Source organism: Gopherus flavomarginatus, chromosome 12 (genome assembly GCF_025201925.1).
Source record: "Gopherus flavomarginatus isolate rGopFla2 chromosome 12, rGopFla2.mat.asm, whole genome shotgun sequence".
Taxonomy (NCBI): Eukaryota; Metazoa; Chordata; order Testudines; family Testudinidae; genus Gopherus; species Gopherus flavomarginatus.
Window position 1 is genome coordinate 16139791 of NC_066628.1, and position 25609 is coordinate 16165399.

Below are 25609 nucleotides of genomic sequence, written 5' to 3' on the forward strand. Positions count from 1 at the left end.
AAGAAAGAAAGAAAGAAAGAAAGAAAGAAAGGAAGTTAAATGGAGAAAATGACAAGTCTCTTTTGCCACAAAGTGTTTGACAATATTCGCTTTCTCTTCCTTATCTGCTGGCAAGAGGGAGACAAAGTGTTATTTTCTTCACTGTTGCCAGTTGACTTCACATGGGTTATTGATTAACGTTAGGATCAGAGTTAGGGCTAGCATTAAGGGTTAGAATTAGATTTAAAGGACAGGTTAGTTCCATAATCTCGGTCAGAGTCCAGTGAATGCTCTGTCTGAAACAATATTTACAATTCACCCTGAGATTCTTCATGCTATTCAAGAAATGGGTTTAGGGTCACAGTTAGGGTGAGGGTTATGGTTAATATCAGACTTAGTGTTAAGGTTATAGTTTGATTTAAGCATTTGGGATGGGGTAGGATTTAGATGAGAATATAGGGTTGAGATTAGAGTTAGAGTTAGGAGTTAAGAGTTAAGGTGAAAAGGTTAAGTTGGGCTAAAATGTAAGGGGGAGTTATCAAGATAAGGATTATTAATTAGGATAAAGGATTGGGGTTAGGGCTAAAATGAGCAGTTAAGGTTAGAGTTAAGAGTAAGGTAAAGGTAAAGAGTAGGGGTCAAGATAAGGGTTACTGATAAGGTATTAATGAAAAATTAAGGGTTAGGGTAAGAGTTGGAGTTATGTGTTAGAATTTGGTTTTAGAGTTAGAGTCAGTTCCTTAGTCTGGCCTGAACTTCCATAAATTTTATGCCTGAAATTTTATTCACAATTAATCCCGAGTTTCCTCACACTGTGTTGGAGACTGGCTCCTGCAAATGTCCTGCCACAATTCTAATTACAATTCATCCTGAAGCTCTTCTCATCACTCAGAAAATAGGACACAGTGTCCCTCGGCACCTCCTTAACCATCTGGTTCCTCAGGGTGTAGATGAAAGGGTTCAACAAGTGGGTGACAATGGCTGTCTGTAGAGTCACCATCTTCTTGAGGACAAAGGAGAACCCCGTGTTGGGCACCACATACATGAAGATGGCACTGCCGTAGAAGATGGAGGCCACTGTGATATGGGAGGCAGAGGTGGAGGTCTTTTTCCTACCTGTGGTGGAGGGGATGTTGAGGATAGTGGCAATGATGTATAGATAAGACACCATAGTGAGCATCAGCAAGCTCAGCAGTACCACGGAGGAGAGGGAAAACTCTATAAGCTCTAGCAGGCTGGTGTCGGCACAGGAGAGCTTGATCAATGGCTCAGTGTCACAGAAGAAGTGATCAATGATGTGAGGGCCACAGAAGGGCATCTGGGAGATGATGATGATGATGGGAGAGAGGACAGAAAAGAAGCCTCCAACCCAAGACACCACCACTAGCTGAACAGACATCCGTGGGCTCGTGATGGTGGAGTAGCGCAGTGGGATTCAGATGGCCACGTAGCAGTCCACTGACATGATGGCCTGGCCAAGAGGATAAATTCAGTAGTGACGAAAAAGAAGTAGAAGTAGCACTGGGCAATGCAGCCAGACACAGAGATGGTCTTTTGCTGTGAAAAGAAGTCCCTCATCATCTTCGGGGCAATGGATGTTGCAACCCTGATGTCAAGGAAGGAGAAGTTGGAGAGGAAATAGTACATGGGACTATGGAGGTGGTGATCAGCCCAGTTGTGTGTGATGAAGACCACATTCCCAGTGACTGTCACTATGTAGAGTTAGTAATCTACAGCAGCACCACGAAGATGATCTCAAGCTCCCAGATCACAGAAAAAGACAATAGGATGAACTCATTGACCTTGGTACTGTGGTTGCCCATCAACATGTCAGATCTGCTGTTTCAAGTAGGCTGGGAAGAAAATGAATTCAAATTCAGTACTGTCAAAAATTAAATAGGCTAATATTTTAAGTAGGCAGACTGCCATCCACATGTTTCAGAGTATTACAAAGAAGGAAAATGAATGAAGCCTGTCAACTGTAGATAAAAGCTAGAGGATGAGAAAGAGGGAGTTATGCTTAGGCGGAAATCCGGCATCTATCTGGAAGACTACTGCTTAAACTGCATCAAGTTAGACTGAAGGCATAATCTTAAAACCTAAACCAAAGAAGTGTGAACATGCAAATCAGAATTCCGTTACCATAATGCCTAGAGTGCCAAGACTGTTGCATTTCCTCCAGATAACATCCCTTTGTGGAAATATTGATGTAGACTCACCTTGATATCAGAATGAATGAACTAGAACACTCAGAGGCTGACCTGAAACCAAAGGCTTGAAAAAAAGATGTCCAGGGGAGAACTCTATTGTGGGAAACGATGGGAGATTGTTAGGATGGACAGGGGAGGAAGGAGTAACATGATCGAATGGCTGGAAGTTGAAGCTAGACAAACTCAGACAGGAAATAAGATATACATTCTTAAGATAAATAAGATATACATCCAATAATTAACTATTGGAACAATTTACTGAGTGGTGGAGAATCATGGTGGATTCTCCATCACTAACCATTTTTAATCAAGATTGAATGTTTTTCTAAAAGATCTGGTTTAGGAATTATTGTGGGGAAGTGCTATGACCTGTGTTATACAGGAGGTCAGAGAAGATTATTACAATGGTCCTTTTAGAATCTATGAATCTATGATGAAGAGCTCATTCTGACTATTAATTCCGAAACACGGAGTATGGATTTGCAGTGGAGCCTAGAAGAGTTGGGCCAGATTTCTGATAGTATTTAAGCACCTATACATGCAGATGGACACTTAGTGGATTATGAAAAGTGTTTAGTTACCTAACTTCAATTGAAATCATTGAGAGTTAGGCACCAAGGGCCATATTTTCAAAGTTATTTAGGTACTGGGATTTTCAAAAGCATCTACATTCCTATTAAAATCAATGGCCCCTGACCATAAAATCTCATTGAAATTTAATAGAAGGTGGGCATCTTAGTCCCTTAGACCCCTTTGAAATTCCCAGGAACTCTTTTTATTTATGCTACATGAATGCCTGTAAATAGAGATTGGGACCCCATTGTGCTAGGCACTGTATAAACAGATGGTGACAGGAGACAATTCTTGCCCTGGAGAGCTTATAGTCAAGAGTGAGGATGTCAAAAGCAATGGATTGATTGAGGAGTTGGGACTTGAGCTTTTAAATTACTTAGATGTTTGGAAAATCCTAACCTAAATGAAAAAAAGGAGTGGGAGGGGAAACAGACTCTGCTAAGGTCACACAGCAGGTCCAGGAATAGAACCCAGGAATCCTGAGCCTAAGTCAAGCTTCCACCCCACTAAATAACAATGACACTCAAAGGATAAAAGTAGCAATTCATTATTGAGATGAAGATGAATATGTATCAAGGCTCTGGTTGCAGAACAGAACTCTTTCTAGTCAAGTATTCCTTGAGGGTCTCTTTGACCTTCTCTTTCCTTAAGGTGTAAATGAAAGGATTCAATAAAGGACTCACTATGACGTTGCACACAGCCACCACCATCTGGAGGTCCAGGGAGCGGCCCTGGATGGAGGGACTAGCATACATGAATATGACACTGCCATAGCAGATAGAGGCTACCGTGATGTGGGAGGTGCATGTGGAAAAGGCTTTTCGCCTGCCTGTGGCTGAGGGGATGTGAAAGACTGTGGTGATGATGTAAAGGTAGGACACTGCAGTAAAAGACAAGGATGTGAGCAGAACCACCGAGGAAAGGACATACTCAATCATGAGGAGGAAGTGTGTGTCGACGCAGGATAGCCTCACTAGTGGGGCATAGTCACAGAAGAAATGGTTTATCACATTGGGGCCACAGAAAGGAAGCTGGCACAGCAAAATAAGTGGACAAAGGGTGAAGAGAAACCCAACCAACCAACAACTCATGACAAGGAAGACACAAACACGCCCGCTCATGATGACAGGGTAGTGGAGCGGGTGGCAAATGGCCACATAGCGGTCGAAGGACATAACAGCGAGGAGGATGAAATCCGCAGTGCACAGGATGAAGTAGAAGTAACACTGGTTGATGCAGCCCCAGAAGAAGATGGCTTTGCCCTGGGAGAGCAGGTTCTCTAGCATCTTTGGAGTGATGGAGAGGACAAAGAGTATCTCCAAGAGGGAGAGGTTGCAGAGGAAATAGTACATGGGGGTGTGGAGGTGGAGATCCACATACACAATGGTGATGATGGCCATGTTCCCCATTAGAGTCAAGGCAAAGATGGCCAGTAACAGCATGAAAACCAGGAGCTCCATGTGCTGTGACAGAGAGAAGCCCAGAAGCACAAACTCCATCACCACATTGCTCTGATTGTTCGTTCTTATTTCAGCTTTCGCCTGCAGAATAGAGGAAGTTGAAAAAACCCGAATGTCAAGTTTTTGACAAATTTATTTCAATAAAATAAAATAATAATGAGAATACAAACAAACTAAATAACTGTTTCTAGGGATTTTCTGACCAGTTACAGAGGTCATAAAAATTTATGACACTTTAAAAATTTGCTAAAATCTTGACATTTTCAAAAATATACATTATCTGGGCTAAAATATCTATTTTTAAATTCCCATTGAAGTTTTTCCATTCTATTAACCACAACTGGAGAAAAAAATATTAGTATTTACAAGGTTCAACTGAACATAAACCTTCATTCTAAACCTTTTTACTATGCTCTCTCCGGATGAGATCAGAAAACCAACATTGCAATCAAACTCTCAAGGTGTCCTATGGTGGCCACATAAATGCTTCCCAGGTTAGCACAATGAAAGAAAGATCTAAAAGCCAAGTTACGTTTCTATCAGTGCCAGACATGTTTCATGCAGTCTCAGTTTTGGAAGATAGATTGGTACATAGATATCCAAAAGTATCTATACACACATGAATAATCAGAAAGAAACACACATACATAGATGACTCTGCATGGGGATAGATAAATAGAGGGACTGAGGGAGGGAGGTAGAGACAGATAGAATCATGCATTTCAATCCCTTTCACTCTTCAATGCTCTTCAAAAAATCATGCATAGAAACAAATTTTGGAATGTTTTACCTTATGCCATAGGTGTAATGTGGTTGAGTCCTTGGCTTCTGACATCCAGGGAAATATATCTCTGAGTCTGTTTATCCCAAGTTTGTCTCCCGTCTTTCTATTTCCCAAGATTCTGTATACATACGTGGGGGGAAAAGTGCCCCTTTGTTATTTATATTTTCCTCTTGATTTCTTTTGCCTTACCTTTGTTGCATCCAAAGTGTTCATCTCCATTCGCAAAATATCACAAACAGTGAGTGAAGGTGGTTATATAAATTCAAACTGCCGGTACCTAGGGAACCATATACCTGCAACATCTAAATTCAATTCAGTTAGGCTAATGTCTTTGGGACAACAACACTCTGAAAACACAGCCCTTCCTTGAATTTTACTCAGCACTGGCTTTGTCGGTGAGAGCATCCCATTCTGCTCCCTGTAGAACAATTCCCCCTAGCACCACTCTGGGGCATTGGGGTCAGCACTGACTGTAAGGGGAGAGCATCATCTATTGAATCCCACAGAGTTCCTTGCAACAAGGCACTCCCCAGCACCATGTTGGGGTACTGGGTTCACCATGACTCAGGGGGAAAGCATGTACTGTGTCATGCGCACAGCTCTGGAAACACAACCCCCTCCGCCCAGTGCTGCAGCAGGGCATTTGGGTAAGTAGTGGCTGAGTCACCATCACACATGCTATTTCCTACAGTTATCGTATTCATTGTTAGTGCCCCATCTAAATGTTGCCCCTATTCTCAATCAGGAAGTGATGTAAAATGTCCCAACTTAAGGCAGGTAAATCAATAGGTACATGTTACCCAGGTGCTTCTGGCACAGATTTCATAATGCACCAAAGACACAAAGTGCGCTGGATATATTGGACAACAGATGGTTAATGAGTCAGATCTTCAGATGGGATAACTTGGCATAGCTCCAGCAAAGTCAATGGGCCAGATCCCCAACTAGTGAAAATCAGTTGTCCCCTCACTGAAGTATATAGGACAGGTCCTCAGCTAGTGTAACTTGACATTAAAGTCAGTGGATCCAATCCACAGCTGCTGTTAATCAGCAGAGATCAATGGAAATCATTGGGCCTTGATTGAGCTACATCAGCTGAAGATCTGGCACCAGTTGAAGATCTGGACCATTGCTGACCTGTCAGAATCTTACTGTATTTCTACAGCTTCTGCCAGTTCTAGACTCTGTCTTTGAATTGGTCTTGGAAGGTGTTCGGTATATGGGACATGGAACAGGAGAGCTGGATTTATGGAATAGTCTTCTTTAGCTGGACAAGAATAGAGGTCACCAAAAAAAATAGGGGCAAAGATTTTCCAAACTGACTAGAGATTCTCGATGACCCAATTTCTGGCAGCCCATCTTGAGATGCCTTAAAAGGAGACTGCTTTTAAGAAAGTGCTAGAAGTCTGTCCTTAAAAATAAGGTGTCTCAAGTTGGGCACCCCAGTATCCAAAGTTATTAGCCATTTTAGAAAATCTTGGCTTAAAAGCCCACTCATCTCAATGTTGGCACACTGGAAAAGAAAAGAAAATAAATTTAAGCAGCTTCTAATCTTCTGTCATAGAGGCAAGTTACCAGAGGTAAATTCCCAATTTCACAACCAGTGCCAAACTAAATGAACTTTCCTTAACTTTATTCCCAGAAGTTTTCATTACCAAGAAACAAAGGTTTTAATAACAAAGAGACAAGCTGTGTCCCCTTGAGGGATCTACACAAAGAAAACGTGAATTTGGGAAGTCTTGGAACTAATTAGTTGCTGAAAGTTTTGGGGAAGACAGTCCACTAACTTTTCCTGAAGTGCCTTATGTCACCAGCTTCTGAAGCAATCAGCACAAGAGAAGAGCACTGTTTATCCAGGTTCAGTCTCAACTTTGCAACTGGACCTTGCAGAAAATTAGTCCTAATGCTCATCTTTCATGACCCACATTTTCACCTTAAAGGGACATAATTTGAAGAAGATGGGTGCTCCACCCTTTTTAAACATCCAACCCCTTCAATGTGTCTCAAGTTGGGCACAATAAATAAATAAATCCATAAACCAAAGCCTGAAAAATCACTAGTCACTTTTGAAAATGAGGGCTTCAGACATCCAGCTAGATAGGGCTGGCACAGAGATGTTGATTCTGCTCCTACTTAAGTCAATGGGAAAGCTCCTGTTGACTTGAATGGTGCAGGATCATATCATTGTTGATAATAATCTCAGTGGTTAAATGACCCAGTTTGTCTGGAAGTTACTTTTGGTATATACTTGGAGGTTAGGAGAAATTTTACCCTGGAGGTAATTTTTCCCATAATTGACTGCACTGCACAGTTATTTGTGTTGTCAGATGCCAACAATGTGGTGCTCTGCTTTTTCCAATGTTGATAACAGTTGGCTGTGTGATTGTGTTTCCTCTGTTTGCTGCCCTGGCTCTGCACAGGTAGCTGACACAGCAGACCCCAAGAGAACCCCCAATGACCACAGACTCCAATAAGATATGAAGGCACCCAGCCAGGTTTATTGGCAAATGAAACACAGTATCTAGCTCCCAAGATCAGATGTCTACAGTTCTGCTAGTATATATGTGCTCCCTGATAATGGACACAGCTCAGTCAGTGGCAGGACACTCCACTGCCCTCTAAGCACAAAGACACCACTCCAGGGATTCATTCTTATACACAGGTACAAACAAGTTACACATCACTCCTGATGTATTGAGGTGCAATCCCTCTACATTGCAAGGTGCCACCTCTCACCTTACACATGTTGGTTTGGATCCTCTGATGCTGTTGCTACAGTAGATATGGGGACAGAGTAGGCAAAGAGGTTTGCTATAGGGATTGGTTCCTGGGTTGGTGTTTCTGTGTTGTGGTGTGTAGTTGCTGGTGAGTATTTGCTTCAGGTTGGGGGGTTGTCTGTAAGCGAGGAATGGCCTGTCTCCCAAGCTCTGTGAGAGTGAGGGATCATTTTCCAGGCTAGGTTGTAGACAGGACCGGCTTCAGGCACCAGCGCAGCAAGCAGGTGCTTAGGGTGGCCAACGGAGAATGGTGACATGTCTGGCTCTTTGGTGGCAATTCAGTGGCAGGTCCCTCAGTCCCTCTTAGAGGGAAGGACCTGCCGCTGAATTGCCACTGAAGAATAAAGTGGCGGTGGTAGAGCTGCCACTGAAGTGCCGCCCATCACAGATTTTGTTTGTTTGTTTGTTTGTTTTTTCGCAACTTGAGGCGGCAAAAACACTGAAGCCAGCCCTGGTTGTAGATCATTGATAATGCGCTGGAGAGGTTTTAACTGGGGGCTGTACATGATGGCCAGTGGTGTTCTGTTATTTTCCTTGTTGGGCCTGTCCTGTAGTAGGTGATTTCTGGGTACCTGTCTAGCTCTGTCAATCTGTTTCCTCACTTCTCCAGGTGGGTACTGTAGTTTTGAGAATGCTTGATAAAGATCTTGTAGGTGTTTGTCTCTGTCTGAGGGATTGCAGCAAATTCAGTTGTATCTTAGGGCTTGGCTGTAGACAATGGATCGTGTGATGTGTCCTGGGTGAAAGCTGGAGCCATGTAGGTAAGCATAGCGATCAGTAGGTTTCTGATATAGGGTAATGTTTATGTGACCATCACTTATTTACACTGTAGTGTCCAGGAGGTGGGTCTCTTGTGTGGACTAGTCCAGGCTGAGGTTGATGGTGGGGTGGAAATTGTTGAAATCCAGGTGGAATTCTTCAAGGGCCTCCTTTCTGTGGATCCATACGATGAAGATGTCATCAATGTAGCGCAAATAGAGGAGGGGCATTAGGGGCAAGAGCTGAGAAAGCGTTGATCTAAGTCAGCCATGTGAGTAGCCATGTGGGTAGCTATAGCACTGCTGCTGACTTGAAGGTATAAGTTGTCCCCAAATCTGAAATTGTTGTGGGTGAGGACAAAGTAACAAAGCTCAGCCACAAGCGTGCTGTGGCCTCATCAGGGATACTATTCCCAACTCATATGGAATATTGATGTAAAGCACTTCTATATTCATGGTGGCCAGGATGGTGTTTTCAGGAAGATCAGCAGTGCATTGTAGTTTCCTCAGGAAGTCGGTGGTGTCCAAAGATAGCTGGGATTGCTGGGAGTGTAGGGTCTGAAGACAGAGTCCAAATAGCTAGATAATCCTGGTGGCAGTCCCAAAGGGGATTTCTGTGATTCAGCCCATCACAGTATATTTGTACTAACTATCTGTGACTCTTCCAGACTACCCTGACATACTGAGCCTCTCAGTGACCCCAGAGAACCAAGTCTGAGTAATGTGACAATCCCTGAATCTGACATGATTGGTTCCTGGCAATCCCAAACTCTGGAGGAGGTACTTTTACAGGGTCAGTGAAAAAATGGCCTGCATCCTGCTGCCCCCATATGTGCGTGTTGGCTCCATCATGCTTCAGGTCCTCAGAGTGGCCTGGTCACTGTCCTGAGCATACGACTGCTAGAACTGGACTGCAGAGTCCACCCAAATTCTTTGGTCCAAGAAGGGTAACACCATGCATATATCTATGATGGTGGCAGCTTCGCTCCCTTGCAAATATAGGGGGTGTTTGTCATCAGAGGAATATGCTGGGGACCACCATATCATGCAGCAGCATAGGCTGGAATGGGTTTAGGTGAGTTAGGAACCCCATGTGCACTGAAATCTAGTAGGAGTTAGGTGCCTAATTTATTTAGGCCCCTTTGAAAATGTCTTTACATTGGTGTCATGTGTTCGGTCAGAGTTGGGGGTCTAACTCACTTAAGCCTATCTGAAAATGTCCCCTGCCCCATTCCTCACTCTCTTTCCCATTGGGTCACATGGGATTATGATAGGTGGACATATGGAACATCTCAGGTAGAGCTGGTTAGAAAACAGGGACTTCTTGGTTAAACTAGTTTAGCAACCAAAACCCAAATATTTACAGCCCCAAACAGGCGCTATTTAATCATGGAAGGCATTCCAGGAAGCTGCAACCTGGCAGGACCTGGCCTGTTCCTACAACAGTGCCTGCTTTTGTTCCCTGCTTCGGACTCTGGTTGTGTTGTGCAGCTCTGATTCCTGGCTTGACTCCTGGCTCTGGCTCTGACCTTTGGCTTGGATCTTGATCTCTGACTAGACTCTTGATGTTGACTCTGAATTTAAAACTGAGTCCTGGTTTCTGACTCTGGTTCTGACCTCTGCTCCAGCCACTAGGCCCTTCTGTTCTGACCACAAGACCTAAGTCCTGGGGCAGACTGCCCACAGCCTGGTCATGACTGGTATGGCTGGAGAGCACCATAGACTCACATGTAAAAACCCAGACCACCTTGCTGCAAAAGTGCCATCTCTGGCCACTTGAGCTCACAGAGTTCAGCCCTTTGCTGTTCACCATGTAAGGGTGGGATTGTCACAAGTACCAGAGCATGAATGGGACGCTTGCTCCTAGATGACTTAGAGTTCATCTACATTGCAATAAAACTCATGCATGGCCATGGCTGTCCTGGGTAAGCTGACTTGGGCTCATGGGACTATTAAACTGCAGTGCAGATGCTCCCACTAGGGCTGGAGTCTGGACTCTGAGACCTGGTAAGTGGGAAGAGTCTCGGAGTCTGGGCTCCACACCATACAGGAACATCTGTGCTGCTATTCGTAACCCTGCAGCCCAAGTCCCATGAGCCTAAGTCCATTGAGACTCAGTGCTGCAGATTTTTCATTGCAGTGTAGACGTACCCTTAGGTGCTTTTGAATATCTCACCCAAAGGGTCTATGGCACATTGCTGTGCAGTGCCAACTCTCAGAGGATAAATCTATCTCCTTCGCTGGCTGTGCCACACAGATGTATTTCCTCCTCTTCTTGGAAACAGTCAAGTGTTTGCTTCCATATTACAATCATTACCTGGCAATATGCCACCCACTGCACTACAAGTCCAGAATGACCAAAGGGGCATGCATATGGCTGACACTGATATCCTGGCTGCGTGGCATCCTCATCCCACTGGAAAACATGGCTTGGATATTCATCTTGCCATTCTGTGGGTCTAATGAGATTGACCATTTCTTCTGGGTCTTCCCTCTGGAGCTAAAGCTGGCCAGCTTCAACACGTCCCCAGACGCGGTCGCAACCCTAGCTAGCAGCACGCTCATCACTTTCCTGCCCTTGCTCTTCACAGTGGGGTCTTACACATGTATCATAGGCACCATCCTGAAGATGCCATTGGTGGAGGGCAGGTCTAAGCCTTCTCCACCGGTTCCTCTCACCTCATCATGATGGCACTATTCTAGTGTTTTGCTAGATTTATGTACTTACAACTCATATCCAGCAGCTCCTTGGACAGGGACAGTTTCCTTTTCCTGTTCTACACAGTGGTAATGACCATGCTAAACCCAATCATCTCCAGCTTGAGGAGCAAGGAGGTAAAAGGGGCTCTGTGAAGAACCTTACAGAGAAAATTGTTCTCTTAAGAATCACTTGGTTGGAGAGAGTGGGAAAGGAGGAGGAAGAACTAGGTCTCCTGTGTTTGAGGCCCATTCTCAATCGAGCTGATCAAAACATATTCAAGAAAAAACATTTTCCATTTAAAAAAAATTGCTTTTCACTAAACCAAAATGTTTTACAGAAGCATATCAGTTTCAACGACAATTTCATTGGGAAGTTTGGGAAGGTTTTTCAGGTCCAGGATGGAATTTCTGGTAAGAAAGAGGCAGCGCTATCCCAGAATAGCCAGTAGCCTGGTGGTTAGAGCTATCACCTGGGATGTGGGAGACCTCCTTTGAAGTTCTTCCTCTCACTCTGGAAGTGCAGGAACTTGAACGATGACCCCCTGCAAATAGTCTGGAGATTAGTCTTGGTCAAATGCTTGGCCTCAACATCTTTCTGTGCAAATGAGTTCCACCTTTCCTGGTGTTGTTGTAGTTTGTTTTTTGAAACTTTTGGGTATTTTGAAATTTGGAATTCTCTTGTGCCCCTCTTTGTGACCTGGAGCACAGACACACACATTTATTCTTTTCTTTTCTCCACTCTCAAACTTGTCAAAATGTTTCTCACTTTCCCAAAGTTCAGAGGGAGCTCCCCAGAGTAAGCTATCTCCATCTCTAATTCAACTTGCGGTTCCTCAAAGGGCCATGTGCACAGGGCTGGCTTCACCCATCTGCCAAAATTCAGCTGTTCTGAGACTGGAGGGGAAGGAGAATCCTGTGGCTCACTTAATCATTTCCCTGTCTTTGTGGGGTCCTCAGGCACTGGTGCACCTGGGTGCATCCTGTCCCCTGTCTGTGGCACATCATAGTCTAGTCTCCTGTGGGCTGTGATACTTTGGTTTCATTTTGGTTGTTGGGGTTATTGTGAGGGTGCTGGGTGGTGCTGGTGGCCTGTGCTACATGAGAGGTCAGACTAGATAATCTAGTGGTCCCTTGTGGCTTTAAATATTATGGCTCTATGGTTGAATCCAAATGAAAATATAGAGAGACGGGGAAAGGGGGAAGAAGTAGACAGACCTGGGATTTGGCCAGACTTGAAACCTTGACTCCAGGGAACATTGACAATGGTATTTTCAAGAAAACCTAAGGGCTCTAGGCGTCCAACAACCATCCTATTTCAGAGGGATTTAGGTGTCCAACTCACTTAGGCTCCTTTCAAAATCCAAGCCATAGAAACTACAAGCTGAAGGACGTTGGTGTTGTTATTTTTGTCCCTGCCTGCAGGTATATGGGATCTTGGGGAGCAATTACCACACAGGTGGGGTGCAAAATAAACTTTATTAAGAAAATGCAAAAACAGGGAAAATTTAATAGTGAGGGGTATGGGGTTTGTTAAGGTAGGCAATTGGGGAGGGAGTTCTTTTAGTATAGTATAGGGGGTTTCAATAGTGGGGTACAATACAGTGGGGTACAATACAGTTGGTAACCAACTAACACTGAAGTATAAATGTAACAGGTAGCTAACAATTTCTAGGTAAAGGGTGTGTCACAGCAGCATATAACCAACTAACAGTTATGGGTAAAATGTGTTAAATAACCAACAACTCTAGGTAAAAATGTGTCACAGTGGTGTAAAAATAAAATGTGAGGTGTGTGAGAGAGAAAAAGGGTAACCAATGGGGTTTTATGCTAGACTTCAGTAGCACAATTGAGGTTTGGCAGCAGTAGGAGCGGGGTGAACACGTGGGGGAAGGGATTAAAAGAGAGAGAGAGAGAGAGAGAGAGAAAGGCAGTGGTAGAGGAATGAGGTTGGGGATGGGGAAAGAGGAGCACGTGGTGGAGCAGAAACCAAAGATAGAGGCGCTACAGAGGGAGATTTAAACTCAGGGAGACACAGAGAGCAGACAGGCTGCAAGTTTAAACAGCAGAGAGACTGCAATGAGTGACTGGGGAGCTCGGGGCGGGGGGATTGGGGCAGTGGGAAGACAAATTCAAATAGTAAAAACCTTATCTATCCCCTAACTTAATCAAACTTATATAAAATGACAAGCAGCTACAGAATACAACCAGGCAATGATTTTCTAAACTTATCTTAACCAACAATTAGGCAACACAACAAATATCACAGAAATTTACAAGCTCTACAATCTTAACAAACTATGACTTATTAAATTAAAAAAAAAAAACAAGACCTATGGTGCACCTTATGCTATGGGGAGGTTACAGAGGGCAGAGTGGTATGTATCCAGGACCCAGCTCCCAAGGAAGCCAAGGGATGGTGGCTACAGCGGTGGATACAGCTGAAAGCAGAGAGCCCCAAGGCAAAGCCCACAGGAGCAGAGCTTAGCAGTGGCAAAGAGCCCTGTAGTTTAAGAGAGGTTTTAAGACACAGACCAAGGTTTAGCTTGAGTCTGTGTGCTGGGGAAACAGAGCCAGCAGCTAAAATAATAAAATAAAAGTATAGAAAGTTTTACAGAGGGATTCTTACCAGTCCCCAAGGCAGCAGCAAAGGCAGAAGCAGCAGCAACATCAGAAGAGGCAAGGAGGGTTCGGTACAGTCTCAATAATCAGGAGATCTCTCAGGTAGCAATTCGTTCTTCGTGGGGGGGGTTTCAAAAACGGGGGTACGCTCAAAAATAAAACGAGAGCGGAGAAAGGACCCCCCAGAACCCCTGGCTGATCAGACCAGGCAGCAATGCAGGAACCTTTCTGAGGTGTGTTTCAAAAATGTCTGGTTTTAAAGGCAAACTTGGGCAGTTTCCCACCAGTAATCCTGATAGGCTCCCTCTGTCACAGGGGAGGGGGCACAGGGGAAAAACTGAAGGTAAGCCCAGAGACATGCCTGGACATAGTCCTGTGCAATAGGTGACTCAAGAGCACATGAGACTATGACTCATGCCCAGGATCTTAAAACCACAATTGGCCTGGCAGCTCTGGACATTGCCTACCCTACACCAAGCCCAGGTTCAACGAGGTGATAACAGGACTAACCCTTTGAAAAGGGCAGTGGTCCCACTTAGCATGCAGCACAAGTGGCCATCCCTTTGAGAAGGGCAATGGCTCTTGTTAAACAACTTAAGGGGCCCTCCCTTTGAGAAGGGCAGTGGCCCTGGTAAACAACTTAACAGCCAGGGAAGGGCGGCCACAGGAGAACAGAAAACAAAATGGAGTCTGGGGAAACAAAATGGAATAGGGGAATAGCTGTAACGGACAATTTTCAGCCAAAAGATGGTGCATCCTGCAGTTCATCATCCACATGCCAAATTCTACGACATTAGTATCAACAGTAGCACAGATGGGAGAGCATCCCCCATGGAGCCGCCGCACCAGTTCCTGCAGTACAGCATGCCCTAGCACTGCACTGGGGCACTGGGATTAGCACTGACTGTCAGGGGGGTGAGCTCCTTCTGGATCCCTCACCCTAGTCCTTGCAGCATGGCTGGATACCGTGGAAGAGCAGCACACCACCTGTTTTGTCACCCACACCACCTTCTATGGCACAGTGCCCTCTTAGGTCACACTGGGGTCAGGAGCAGGGCAGTATTCTCTCTAGTGAGCTTACCACTCTGTTCCTTCCCATTGCACAGCTCAGCTATGGTTCATCTTTTCTTCTTCTCTCTAACCCTCTTTGGTCAGCTAAGCTTCAGGGCTTGCGGGCTCTGGCCTACGTCTCCCCCAGAGCGAAAGTGTGTGGGGTAATGCCAGTAAGGATTTCATCCCACCCCCACCCTTCTGCCATGGGGAATTCTTTGCTGATGAATTTTCTTCTGTAAGTTTAAGCTTAGTTTTTACATAAACCTATGTCTTGGAAGTAGTGGTTACGTTTACTTTCATGTTGCCACCATTAGCTGAACTGTTGTGATGCCACCTATTGACTAGTCACAGTAGTTGTGATGAGTACTTCTATTGTATTGTATTGTCATTGGATCTTGCTATATCACTTGTAAGTAAAGCTGTTCCTCATGCCAGCTTGGGTTTTAATGCTTTCTGTAGAGCATTAAGTATCATTTACCCTTATCTGCTAGGCCTATTAATGATTTAGGCTAGAGTTGTACCTGGAAGCTACCAAGCTATCATAACAGGTATACAATGCAAATCCAGGAGGAGGCATCACCAACAGTCATTCTTCCTATGAGTAGAGAGATGCTGCAGATGGGTGGATAGAAGCTTCTTACCTATTTAATACTACTTTTGGGATCACCCCAGGATCTCCATTATCTGCAGGAACACCAGGTGCCCAGGGAGAGTGGATTATATAAACAGCTGACAGATACTTTTATTTGGTGCAATCAAAAATTTTTGCAAAAAAATGAACAAAAAATCCATTTTCTGCTGATGTATTGTCTGTTTCTGACAAACAATTGTAATTTTAGGAGGAAAGCAGATGAAACCCAATCTCTGTCAGAAAAAAAGGTAGAATATTTTTGACCTGCCGTAAGTGTGAGTTTAATGTCCCAGGCTCTGCTTCCAAGGCCAATGGAAGGGAGAGGAGCTATTGGGATTTCTGAGTCTTTGAACACAGCAGCTCTGCACCGTGTGTGTAAACAATGAGACTGAGTCAGTAGAACCTGTAAAGTAACAGAGGCAAGCAGACGGACTCTTCTTAGGACACAGCTATTGTTCCTGATTTGGATTTAAGCCAATATGCGCTGCCCTCATGCAGTTTTTTCTGGGGATAAAAGGAATGGGCTTTGCCCAGGAAATCTGCAGGGAAGTGCACAATGCTTTTGGGAAAGGGGTGGCCTGAAGAGAGCATCTCTGACTCAAGGCTGAAGTATCCCCACCATCACACCTCTGTACTCAGTGGCCTTAGGGGCTGGACTGCGTATTCAGTTTATCAGTCTGTGTAGTAATTTACCGCCATGGTGTCGAGGGTAATTGCATCTCCATTTTTGGCACCCCTATCGGTGCAATCCTCCATGTTACCAAAATGTGCCCATGTTCCAGACAACCCATAAAGGGCCAGAGCCAGAAGAACTGAGTGCTTGGATTGCCTTCACTGTATGCCTTCAAGTCCGTGGTACACCTAGCACTCGGAGACTCCAGGGAATGCTGTAGCATCCCCAGCCATACCCTGCAGTCAGGTGGGTTATAATACTTTCACATGTGAAAGTAGAATGAATTATATAGTAAAAATAGAAAGGATTAAAGAAATGTTGTCTATACCTTTAAGCAAAGTTGTTGGAATGTTGCAACCAGGTGTCAGGAATACAGACATTAACATAGAACAATTGCACCGTTTAAGGGCAATTGGTGAAGCATTAGCCTTAGATCGATAACAGTTAGTAAGGAAATAGGATATGCATGCTGTGCCCCAGGTGAATTTTCTTGTTTTGCTTTCTTTGTCCCTTTGTCTAATTCCCGCTCTTTTATCTGTATAAATAAGACTGTTTGGGCCTTCCATGGCCACTCACATATTCTGAATGTTATTGGCGGAGTGCTGTGCTAATAAACAGAGTGGTCTGACAAATTGTGAGTCCTGATTCTAACTTTGACAATTTGGAGGTTCCACCGAGATGGCAACCGTCTTCACTGGGGCTGTGTGATTCCTGACCATTTGTGTAGGACGACCGTGGCAGCCGGCACCTGGGCACTTGGCCCAAGCGGTCCTCCACCAGAACGGAAAGGCGCACGACCACAGTGAAGTCTACGCCATTGAACCTGTTGGTTCCCACTCTGTTCTGGTAGGGATCCCGGGATCTGACATCAGGATTCTGGTCAGGTAATTATTTCTGTGTTTTGTCCAGACTGAGGACTGTCCTGTCTCTGTGTCTATCCGTCCTCCCCGTGGAGTGTTTGAGTCTGGGTGCCATCTCTTTCTGGGGATCGGCCGACCAAGGGGTTCCTGTCCCTGTGGTCTGAGTGAGTGAAATCTGCACAATCGCAGCCGCACCACACCTTGGGTAAAATCCTTAGTGTGAAAGCAAGGACGATTGAGGCAGTAGCCTGTGGCCTCCTTTTCTGTGTTGCACTGGGCATCACTCTGACGAACCCTAATTTCCTTCTTGTGTGATTGGTGTGTGAAGTCCTCCTGTATGGGTAACCAGACGTCTAAGCAGGGGCAGTTCCCTAAAGGAACTCCAGCTCATTTTATGTAGTTTAGGAAAGGTCTGGACTCCTGTAAGTTTCTGGAAAAATGGTCTAGGCTTACTCAGGGAGATCTCAAAACTCAGCGGCCACTGTTAGGATCCTGGGATAAGGATCAAGTAGACGTCTTAAAAGAGAAACTCGGCCAATCTAAAACTAAATTGGCAAAAGGAGAGGTCGATTGTTTCATGCAATGGTGGGAAGAGGCAAATCGTAGATGGACAGAATGAAAACTCGCCTCTCTCAAAGATTCAAATGATAAGTTAAAATCTTTATTGGAAACCTCCTATCCCACCACTAGACCGAGCGCTCCCCTTTACCTTGTTCTCCAAGCAGACCCCCCTTCATACTCCTGTCTCCAGGTGGGAAAAGACAAAGAAACCCCTTACTAGATTCCTGGGACGAGGATGAAGAAGACGCATTAATTAGTCTGGCAGCCTTGCGTCGAATCAATAGACGGCCACCCACGCCCCCAGCTCAGGAACAACTGTTACCAGATCCCCCAGATAGGAACAATTCCCAGAGATCTCCAGTTCGGACCAGTCTGGACCATCTGGTACTGCCGAGGCCCATTCTTCTGGACTAACTCTGCTTCATAAAAGCTCATGCTTGGGCCTTAAAAATATCCAGGCTCCCCTCTGAATCCTGCATACTGGGGGCCAGGACGGGGGTCCCACTTGGAGCTATAAACCCTGGACTCGAACTGAGCTCCTTTCAATTATAAAAGGCTTTCCAAAGCCCCGAGAAAATCCTACCAAATTTGCAGAGGAATTTTTCTTAGTGTGTGATATCTATGAACCCTCTGAGGCAGACATCCTGCAGCTGTGCAAGCTACTTGTAACAGCCCCTAGTGAGCATGATAAATGGCTCACAGCAGCAGATTGGCTGGCTGCTGACCGCCACTCTACTTTGCCAGACACTGGTCCTACTGCTGAATACCGAAAAAAGTGTAAGGAACGAGCTAAAAATCTATTTGAAGCCATCCCTCGGGTATGGACTCCTAAAACCAACTGGACGGCCATAAAAAGCTGTAAGCAACGACAGGGAGAAAACCCGGGCGACTATCGCACCTGGCTAACTGACATTTTTCTGCAACATTCTGGTATACAGCAACCAGATACAAATGGACAGGGCGCCCTGGCTAGTGCATTTGTTAATGGCCTCCTGCCTGCTATTGGCAATCTGCTAAAATGAATAAGTGTTGGATGGGAGACCGAAACCATGGACAAATTGCAAACAGTGGCAGAGCACTGCCAACGTACTTTAAAAGGAAAGGAAGAGCAATCAGCTCAGCAGTTAATAGCCTTGCAAATACAGCATTATTCAGGGCAGGGCAAACAGTACCGGGGATGGGGAAAATACCAGGGATGAGGACGGGGACGTGGTCGTGGGAGGGAACAGGGAACTGGATTTTCGGGTTATGGGGATGTTTGTAATTACTGTAAACAGCCGGGACATTGGAAGAATGAATGTCCAAGCCGGCCTGGTAACTCTGTGAACAACTAGCTAAGCCCCCTGCCAGCACAGCCAGTCAGCCCCCAGCCTTACTTTGCCCCACAACAATGACGGGACACCGGGGAACCTCAGGAAATTTTAGCCCCTTTACTACATCTCACTCCCACGGGTGAGTGTGTGTTAACTATCAATGATCTTTCTTTCCCTTTCCTTGTTGACACGGGAGCTTCGCTCTCTGCAGTTCGTACTACCAACCTGCCTAAGGTTCCCCGCTCCAGAAAAACCGTGTCCACTGTGGGCATTACAGGAGTCCCAACCACTTATCCCCTTTCAAAACCTCTACCGGTCCAGGTTGGTGCCCTTTCTGCGGATCATGCCTTCCTTCTCTCTGATTCCACTCCAGTAAACCTTTTGGGTCGCGATCTGTTATGTAAGCTTGGCTGCACCATATACTATTCCCCGGATGGGGTCTATTTACAAATTCCCCAGTCTTCCCTGAGTGATTCTGTAGCCGCCCTGCTGTCTGAAACGTCCCTTTCTACTCTGGTCCCTTGTTGCCCACTGGTCCCGTCCCTTGAGCACCTAATTTCGCAGGTCCCATCCTCTCTGTGGCCAACCCATCCCTCTGAGGTGGGCCGCTTAAATACTGATCCTGTTTGCCTTACTGTTGACTCTTCCAAACCCCTGCCACGCCTATCTCAGTACCCTTTAAACCCTGAGGCAGAGGCTGGCATTGCTCCAGTCATAACTGCCCTGTAGGAGCAAGGCAATATTGTTCCCTGTTCCAGTCCCTGTAACACTCCTATCCTCCCCGTTCGAAAAGCTGATGGCAAATCATGGCGATTTGTTCAGGACCTTCGAGCCATTAATCGTATTGTCATACCCGTTTTTCCTGTTGTCCCAAACCCAGCAACGATCCTGGCTTCCATTCCACCAGCTGCAACTCATTTTACTGTTGTTGATTTGTGTTCTGCTTTCTTTTCTGTTCCGGTTCACCCTGATTCCCAGTACCTCTTTGCCTTTTCCTACAGGGGACAGCAATATACATGGACCACGCTCCCTCAGGGGTATACAGAAAGTCCATCTTATTTCTCCCAGGCATTAGCCCGAGACCTAGCTGACCTTGTTTTCCCATCTGGGTCCACTCTAGTCCAATATGTAGATGATCTGCTCCTCTGTTCCCCCTCGTTATCTGCCTCAGAAACTGATTCTTTAGTGCTCCTTACTGCCCTAGCAAACAAAGGTCACAAGGCTTCGCGCTCTAAACTACAGCTCTGTCAAACCTCTGTCACATACCTTGGTTTTCTCCTCTCCCAGGGTTCCCGTACGCTTTCTCCCACCCGCATCCAGGCTATCCTTAGCTTTCCCTGACCCTGCACTCCACGCCAGGTCCGAAAATTTTTAGGCATGACTGGATTTTGCAGGCAATGGATTCCCCAATACGCCTCCCTTGCAAAACCTCTACAGGAACTCACTCGACTCTCTGTGCCTAATCCCATGCCATGGCCACCTGAAGCAGACTCTGCCTTTGTTTCCCTCAAACAAGGTTTGGCTTCGGCCCCCGCTTTAGGGCTGCCAGACTATTCTAAGCCTTTTACCCTTTTCTGCCATGAACAATCTGGATGTGCACTTGGAGTTCTCACTCAGGTGCACGGAGGCAGGAATCGTCCAGTAGCTTATTTCTCTGCCACTTTGGATCCTGTGGCCCAAGGCCTGCCCCCCTGCCTGCGTGCTGTGGCTGCTGCAGCACGCCTAGTCGAAATGTCTGAAACCCTTGTCCTTCACTCCCCCCTTACTCTCATGGTCCCTCACTCTGTAGAAACTCTGCTGTTACAACGCAATACAAGCCACCTCTCCTCCGCTCGCCTTACCAGGTATGAACTTCTACTGCTGTCAGCCTCATATATCACTATAAAGCGCTGTTCTCAGTTAAATCCTGCCACTCTCCTTCCTTTGTCTACTGACGATGATCCTCATGACTACCTTGCAACTGTCTCTGCTATCACCCTCCCGCGCTCTGACCTTTCTGATGTCCCTCTCCCTAACTCTGACCCTGTTTTGTTTACTGATGGTTCCTGTTTTCGAGACAACCAAGGTCGTCTCCTTGCAGGATACGCTGTAGTGTCACTCTCTGAAACCCTAGAAGCTGCACCTTTACCTTCTGTAAGCTCAGCACAAGTTGCTGAATTAGTTGCCCTCACCCGTGCCTGCTTTTTGGTGGAGGGACGCTCCGTCACCATTTACACTGACTCCCGCTATGCTTTTGGGATTGTACATGACTTTGGTACCCTCTGGCAAGCTCGGGGTTTCCTTACATCTGCCGGTACCCCTATTAAGAATGGCCCCTATATTGCTGCTCTCCTGTATGCAGTTTTACTTCCCTCTGCCCTGGCTATTGTTAAGTGCCCTGGCCACTCGATGGCAGACACTGATGTTGCTAAGGGTAATGCGTTTGCTGATGCCTCTGCTAAACATGCTGCTGCTATAGAACCTTCCCTACATGTTTTTCTAGGTTCCCTCTCTGTTTCTATACCACCACCGTCCCTCACTGACCTCACCCTGCTCCAGGACCCTGCCCCAGAAACTGAAAAAGATTCCTGGGTTGCCCACGGTTGCTCTCTACATCCTGATTCCCTTTGGCATTCGCCCACTGGTACCTTTGTAGCCCTCTTTTCATTCTACCCATCGCTGGCCGCCCTGCTACACGGTGTTTCACATGTTGGAAAGGAGGGAATGGTGTCTGCTCTAACTAAGGCGAGATGATGGGCTCCCCATTTCAGCTGATTTGCAGCCTGCCACTGTGCCGCCTGCACCACTTGCCAAAGCCACAATATTGGTAAACCTGTAAAAGTGGCTCAGGGATTCTGGGGCTTGCCTCAAGCACCCTTCTTGCATTGGCAACTTGATTTTGTACAAATGCCTAAGTGTCAACGAATTGAATTTATTTTGGTTATGGTATGTTTATTTTCTGGTTGGATTGAAGCCTTTCCTTGTCGCAAGGCTGACTCACTGTCCGTTGCTAAATGTTTGTTAAACCATATTATGCCTGCCAAGGGAATTCCTGTCACTCTGTCCAGTGACCGGGGTACACACTTTACTGGACAAATTGTTCAACATCTGGATCATATGATACATGTTACACACCTGCTGCACTGTCCCTACCACCCACAAAGTGCAGGTGCTGTGGAAAGGTGAAATGGTGTACTTAAGAATAAACTTGCTAAAATTTGTGACTCCATGGGGTTAAGCTGGCCAGCAGCTTTACCACTAGCCCTTATGGAAATGCGATCCACTCCATCCCAAAGGCATAAACTGAGTCCTTTTGAAATCGTTATGGGACGCCCTATGCAAACTGTGGCTACCATTACTCCAGTCCCAGACTTGAATTTGACTCACAGTACACTCCTTCAATATTGCAAGGGATTAATGCAAGCTGTAAGTCACTTCTATTCACAGGTTCGAGCCGCCTGGCCGACGGAACCCACCTCTGACGCCTGCCACAACCTTGAACCAGGTGACTGGGTCTACGTACGGCATCACCATCGAAAACACGCCTTGGAACCTCGGTGGAAGGGTCCTCATCAGGTACTACTTACTACCCAGACAGCTGTTAAGATATCTGGCATTGCAGCATGGATACATGCTTCACAGTGTAAGAAGACACCCTCCTCGGCGAACCAGTCAACACCTCAGGATTGCGCAGAGTCAGTTTTGACTCCAGAAGAAGACGTAGAGGAACAGCCTGCAATACCTTACAATCTACGCTCTCGTAAGGGTTGCCAGAAGCAGACGACAACCTAAAGCAAGGCCCAAGAAGCAGCAGTAGTGAGCCTAGCGCCTGCTGCCTGGTGGACATAAAACTGTGAGTGCAGTTCCCTCAGTTGAGGTTGTCAGAACCAGAAGATCCTTGCCTCCAACATGCACCTCTGGTGGCGCCAGTTCCTTGGCTGCTGGTATCTTAAGGTCTGGGGTGCCCACAATGACAATTCTTTTATCCAGCAGCAAGTGTGGATAGCTCAGACCCTTAATATTTCTAAATGCTGGGTCTGCAGCCACATCCCAGCCCACTCTCAAGCTGGTGTTCCTGTCCTGGCTATCCCACTGAATTCCCCAGACCTTACTGGAGGACCTCGTCCATTTAACAAAACATGGAACAGCAATGACACTTGGGAAGCAGTGGGAATAAATGTATCTAAATGGATAAGTGTGGTGGAGGGGAAAGGTTTTTGGTGTTGGGTGTGTAATGGGACAGGGCTGGATCTGGGAACAAGCCGTTGCCTTCAGCATATTGTAGCAAATGGTGTATGGGATTATTCAAATAAAACTAAGGAGTGGCGGACTGGGTATGGGGATATGAATTTTTTCTCAACCTGGGATCAAACAGAAAAGTCAATCTCATGTTCCCCCTACAGTAATCTTTGTAAAAATAATACAATCTTCCAATGCCATACAAATTCTACCACTCCTCGTAAGGAGGATTACCCTGTGCCCTTTGGAGGATATTACTCCTCATTTGCAGATACCTATGTAACAAATGGGTGCAATTGACCCTTCCCAGCCTTAATAGGCCATCATTGGTTTGTGGAACCAAAGCTTATACTGTATTATCAGCTAACTGGTCAGGTATCTGTTATCCCGCCCAACTCTTCCCACAATTCTGGGTACTAGAGTCCCTCCCATGAGAACGCCTCCGTAATTTCAGGTGAAAAAGAAGGGACTTACTAGATGCCCAATGGTATATACATAACATAAGCCCCTTAACTTGGGAAGAGGCCATTGGCACTTCCTTTATCCCACTTGGGGGAGTAATACACCACGCAAAAAGACTCCTAAGGTTACAAGCAGTGGTTGAAATAATGGCAAATGAAACCGGAGAAAGTTTAGAAACCCTGGCCAAAGAAACAGGGTTGATCAGACAGGTTGCCTTCCAAAACCATCAAGCATTAGACATAGTGCTGGTGGCCAAAGGAGGGACCTGTGCTCTCATTGGAAAAGAATGTTGTGTGTTTATACCTGACAATACCAATGAGGTAATAGATCACGCTAGCCACTTAGAACAAATCGCATATCTTCCTCATGAAGAGCTGAGTTCTTTATGGAAGTGGCTAAGTAACCTGTTCAATTTCTCTGGCATAGGAAACTGGTTGTTTCAGGGAGCCCTAACTATCCTGTTTGGAATCTTAGTGATTTTTGTAGGCTTTCAGTTAATCTCCTGTTGTATCCAGAATTGTGTCACCCAGATGGCTGCCCCAAAACAGAGTGCTAATATGATGATTTTGAATATCGCTGATGAACTAAGAGATAAGGAACGGTTAATTTGTGGAACTCAGTAAGGGTTGGTCATGGCGTACGCCTGACCAAAAGGAGGGATTGTGAAAGTAGAATGAATTATATAGTAAGAATAGAAAGGATTAAAGAAATGTTATCTGTACCTTTAAGCAAAGTTGTTGGAACGTTGCAACCAGGTGTCAGAAATACAAACATTAACATAGAACAATTGCACCGTTTAAGGGCAATTGGTGAAGCATTAGCCTTAGATCGATAAGAGTTAGTAAGGAAGTAGGATATGTATGCTGTGTCCCAGGTGAATTTTCCTGTTTTGCTTTCTTTGTCCCTTTGTCTAATTCCCGCTCTTTTATCTGTATAAATAAGACTGTTTGGGCCTTCCATGGCCACTCACATATTCTGAATGTTATTGGCGGAGCGCTGCGCTAATAAACAGAGTGGTCTGACAAATTGTGAGCCCTGATTCTAACTTTGACACACATTAACAGATGCATTCACAGCGAGCACAACTGGATACAAACCAGTTGCTACCCCAAAATTACATGCAAATACTGCATCCCTCAAGTGTGCAGAGTTAAGGCTGTGTAGGAATACAGGCCTACATTAAGCCTGAGTCAACTGTGGTTTTAAACTGAGCTTGGATGTTAGCATAAGAGATAGGCCGAAGAGCATGTGACCCAAAAGATCTGAGATCATGAGAAAAGAAAAGGGTTATTTGTGTTAAAATAGTAGCAATCCTTGAAATACAGCAGTATCTTATTTAACGGTTGGGTTGAGGTCATCAAAATTAAGAATATACAGTTAATTGGGTACCTGGTGCAGTCAATAATTAATGCTATGTGGTTTGTTGAAAAAGAAATGCTTAGTCCAGTTGGTGGAATGAAATATGGCAAAATAAGATAAGAAGAAAATCTTGGAGACACCCCATCATTAATCTTGTCTTGACTGGGTCAGAAGGCAGGGTTCAGCTCTAACTGCCTCTTCTGGCTTTAGCTAAGTATCAAGATCCAGCAATGACATCACTTGTTTATTCTAGTGTATAAAAGACAAGGTATCTAGCGGTTTCTTTGTCAGAGATTTTTCTTACCCCTGTGGAGTCATATCATGATGGGAAAGTATTCCCGAGCCTGATCTTTTTTGGGGTATTTGCCCAATGCTTATAACTGAATTATTGCTAGGAGGTACAGTATAGGTGGGCATATGCTTGTATTTGTATTTGGGATGTAATCAACACCGAGTGACCTCTGGCTCAATAAAGAAATATTTGTATGGAAACTGAGTCATGGTAAACTTTAATAAATGTATTAGGAGATTTTTTCCCCAATAGGCTCACTATGCTACATTGCTCAGGAGAGCAGTGGAGTGTGTAACTTCATCATTTCCTGAACGTGAAGGGCCTAAC

At 45.4% G+C, this 25609-nt stretch overlaps 2 pseudogenes; both read right to left on the bottom strand.

The window, feature by feature from the left end:
• Positions 1-832: 832 nt before the first annotated feature.
• On the bottom strand, positions 833-1802 carry LOC127033196 (olfactory receptor 6M1-like; annotated as a pseudogene).
• Positions 1803-3334: 1532 nt separating this feature from the next.
• LOC127032808 (olfactory receptor 6M1-like) lies at positions 3335-4540 on the bottom strand (annotated as a pseudogene).
• Positions 4541-25609: the final 21069 nt, after the last annotated feature.